The following is a 4,457-nucleotide window of genomic DNA, read 5'->3' on the forward strand; positions in this document are numbered from 1 at the left end:
TGCCAGTCCCATTTTATAACAGTGGCACTGTGCAATATTTGTCCTTTTGTGACAGATATTTCACTCAGCATAATGTCCTCCAGGGTCATCAATTTTGTAAAATATTTCATGAGTTCCTATTTTTTCAATGCAGCATAGAGCTACTTCATCCATTCATTTGTTGATGAGTGTTTTCAAAATTTTGGAAACTTATTTTATATATTAAAAAATTAATTTAAATGCAGAACAGAAAAACATTGTTTTGCTTATAAATTAGAGAAAAATCAGACTACTGTTTTGTATAAAGATAGCTGAGCATGATGCTTATAAAACTGCTTACATAGACTAGTGCCTCAGAGTAAACAGTTAAATAGAATAGGAGACTTGATGTATGATGTAAAAGTCATCAGTAAACACTGAAACTTATTATTAACTTATCATTGACCAGTACTCTATAATTTGTTCTAAAAACATTTAAATATGTTTTAAAACTCAACTCCCTCTTTTTCACCTCCACTCAATTTTCAGTATTAATTAAAATTGAATTCAAATATATATTCACTAAAGTTTATCACCATTGTTCTTGCCATTGTTAGCTACCATCAAGTTGACTACACCTCAGTGTGACCTATGAACAACAGATCTGAACTGTGGCTTATTCTGTGCCACCCTCATGATCTCTGTCCTGCTCAAGCCTGTTGTCGTAATTACTTTGTTAATTCATCTTGCGGAGGGTCTTCTTCTCTTTCACTGACCTTTCTACCTCTCCCAGAATCATGTCTCTATCTAAAGACTGGTTCCTCTTGAAAACATGTCCAAAGTAAGCAAGAAAATTGTCCCATTCTTGTCCCTAAGGAGCGTTTTGAGTGTACTTCTTCAAGAGAAATTTTTTTTTGGTAGACCATGTGATATTCAAACTCTTCACCAACATCACAATTTAAAGGCATCAGTTCTTCTGTCATTCTTATTTATTCATCAACTTTAAGATGCAAAAGAAGCAATTGAAAGTACCATGACTTGGGTGAGGTGCACCTTAGTCTTCAAAGAAACATCCTCTTGAGCACTGTAAAGAGGTTCTGGACAGCAGATTTTTCCAATGCAACATGTCTCGTTTTCTTTCACAATTGCTGCTACCACGTGTATTGAGTGTGGATTCAAGTAAAATGAAGTCATTGCCAACTTCAGTCTTTTACCCATCTATCATGATGTTGCCTGTTGGCCCAGTGGTGAGGATTTCCATTTTCATAATGTTGAAATGTAACCCACACTGAACTCTGAAGTCTTTGCTCCTCTGCAGTAAGTGATTCTAGTCCTCTTCACTTGGTTGTGTTATCTACATAATGTATGTTGTTGAATCTTCCTCTGATTCTGATGCCACATTCTTCTTCATATAATCTACATTACTGAATGATTTGCTTTGCGTACAGATTGAACAGGTATAGAGAGAGAATATAATCCTGACACACATCTTTCCTGATTTTAAACCATGCAGTGTTCCCTTGCTCTGTTTGAACAACAACTTCTTGGTCCATGTGTACGTTTTCTATGAGCAGGATTAAGTGTTCTGGGATTCTCATTCTTCTTAAATTTAGCCATCATTCATTATAATCATCACATATCCCTTGCATAGTCATTTATTGCCTTGTCTTTTCACACAATTACTTATTTCCTATAAACCAACTAGTCCTAAATTGAAAGTTCAAGTGCATTATTTGCCAGCACCATTTGTTGAAGAGTTTGTCATTGCCCCATTTGATAGGTTTTGTTTCTTTTTCAAATACCTGTTGTCGATGGTCCATTTCTGGATTCTTGATTCTTTTCCATTGGTCTATGTGCCTTTCATTGTACCAGTACCATGTTGTATTGGTTATTACATCTGTGTAGTAGCTTTTGAGATCACTGAGTGCTATGCCTCCCACTTCACTTTTGTTTTTCAGTAGCATTTTGCTTATTCAGGATCTCTTTTCTCTCCAAATAAACTTGAAAATTGTCTTTTCAATCTCCTTGAAAAATTAATTTGGCATCTGTACTGTAATTGCATTAAACATGTAGATTGCTTTTGGTAGGATCATCATGTTCAGTCTTCCTAGTCATGAACAGGGGACGTTTTTCCATTTATTAAGTTTATTACTGTTGCTTGCAGAAGTGTTTTGTAGTTTTCTTTGTAAAGAGCTTTTGGTTTCTAGTTAAGGTTATTTCTATTTATCTCAATTTGTGATTGGCTATTTTAAATGGTGTTGCTTTGTTTCCTTCTCTGTGTTTTCTTTGTTGCTGTAGAGAAACACTGACTTTTGTGTTTGATTGATTTTTTTTATAGTGTTACCCTAACTGAACTTGTCCACTAGCTGTAACAGTTTTTAGGTTGAGTAGTTGGGATTTTCTGTGTACACTAACATATCATCTGCATATAGTGACAATGTAACCATCTCTTTGCCAATCTGGATTCCTTATCTCATTCTCTTGTCATATTGTCCTAGCAAGTACTTCCACTACAATATTGAATAAGAGTGGTAAAATTGGGCATCCTTGTCTGATCCCTATTTTCAAGGAAAATGCTTTTAGTCTTTCTTCATTAAGAATATCACAGACTCTTGGCTTTACAGATATACATTTCGCTATGTTGAGGAAATTCCCTTCTATTCCTAATTTTTTTTTTCATCTCCTTGTCAAAAATCCGTTGACCATTGGTAGATGGGCCTATTTCCGGGTTCTCAATTCTATTCCATTGACCTATGTGTCTGTCATTGTACCAGTACCACACTGTCTTGACCAGCATGGCAGTGTAGTAGGATTTGAAATTAGGGAGTGAGATGTCTCCTACCTTATATCTATTTTTAAGGAGTACTTTGCTTATTTGGGGTTTCTTTCTATTCCAAATGGAACTGGAGATTGCCTTTTCCATCTCTTTGAAAAATGGGATTGGTATTTGTATTGGGATTGCATTGAACAAATGTGCAAACTGCCTTTGGTAATATTGCCATTTTCACAATATTGAGTCTGTCCTATCCATGAACGAGGGATATTCTTCCACTTCTCAAGGTCTCTTTTTGTTTCTTGTAGTAATGTTTTGTCATTTTCTTTGAAATGCACATCCTGTCTAAACTGACACAAACCAAAATTGAACACCTGAACAGACCCATTACAGAAGGGTGTTAGATTTTGTCAAAAGCCTTTTCTGCATCAGTTGCTAGAATTATGTGTGTTTTTTGTTATTTGCTTTGTTAATGAGGTGAAATTTGTTGATTTTTTTCATCTTTTTCCAGCAAACTTTTGTTGCTTTATTTACAATGCCAACTTCTCAAAGACTGCTAAACTAAACTAGACAGAAATCGCTTTACAAAAAGAGGGGAAATCCAAAATACCACTTTCTATGGAGAACTCACAGTTCAGTTTTATTTTCAAAGCAAAGGGGGAACAAGTTTGATCACACTAAAACAAACTCAACTACAGGTTTTGTGCAATAAGGGCACTATTTTGCTAATACAGTTAATTTGCTCCTGCATTTGTCTATTGTTTGTCTAATATTAACAATCATAAACAGAGCAATGCAACTAGTATTTGGAATAATCCTTTCAGCATTACAGTGTTAGGCACAGCTTTGTGTACTTGAGCTTCTTCCTCTTTGGTGAAGTCGTTTTTTATACTGAAAGTCTTGAGAATCTCCTAAGGAGTTTTCCCCTTGATCATATTGGCAACAGTCTTGCATGTAACATCAAGCAAACCTTTGATGTCTAAGTAATTGGCAGCCAGAATTAAATTCAAAAAGTGTCCCCTGGTCAACTTTCAGGAATTTTTGGTGTCAAACAGGGATGTCATCCATTCTCTTTTCTTTGTTCTCATCTTTGTGATGAGTGCACCACTGAATGACCTCTTTTAACATTGTTGCATTAACATTTGGAAGAGGAACTGGGTCATCATCGCCTTCATCATTCATTCCCAAATCTTCCAACATGGCCATGATAGTCACAGATTGTTTGGCAATTTCCACATCAACTTCAAATATCTCTCCATCAGAACAATGCAACTTAAATAAAGGCATTTGTGTTTGCCTCAAGAAGACCGCAGACCAGGGTCTGGCGCGAGCTGAGCAGCCTGGAGCAAAAAAGAGGGGGAGAAAGCAGGGAATAAGGCTCTGATTTTATTTCTTATATTGAACCATTCTTTCATTCTTGTTTGAACCCCACTTGGTCATGGTGGATTATTTTTTTTAATGTCCTGTTGGATTCTATTGGCCAGGGTTTGTTAAGGATTTTTGCATATAGGTTTATGAGAGATAATGGTTTGTAGCTTTTTTTATTGGTGTTAGAGTCATGTTTACTTTGTGGGATGATGCTGGAAATGTCCTTCTTATTCTACTTTAAAAAATAAATTAAGTAGAATTGGTGATAAATCTTTTCTGAATGCTTTGTAGAATCCAGCCATGTAGCCATGTGGCAGAGAACTTCTTTTTTTAGGGAATCTTTTTATCATCTGCTCAA

At 35.7% G+C, this 4,457-nt stretch overlaps 1 pseudogene; it reads right to left on the reverse strand.

The window, feature by feature from the left end:
- Positions 1 to 3,510: 3,510 nt before the first annotated feature.
- Positions 3,511 to 4,018, reverse strand: LOC102870600 (annotated as a pseudogene).
- Between the last annotated feature and the right edge of the window lie 439 nt (positions 4,019 to 4,457).

Source organism: Elephantulus edwardii, unplaced genomic scaffold (genome assembly GCF_000299155.1).
Source record: "Elephantulus edwardii isolate Elephantulus edwardi_28Jun2011 unplaced genomic scaffold, EleEdw1.0 scaffold00011, whole genome shotgun sequence".
Taxonomy (NCBI): domain Eukaryota; kingdom Metazoa; phylum Chordata; class Mammalia; order Macroscelidea; family Macroscelididae; genus Elephantulus; species Elephantulus edwardii.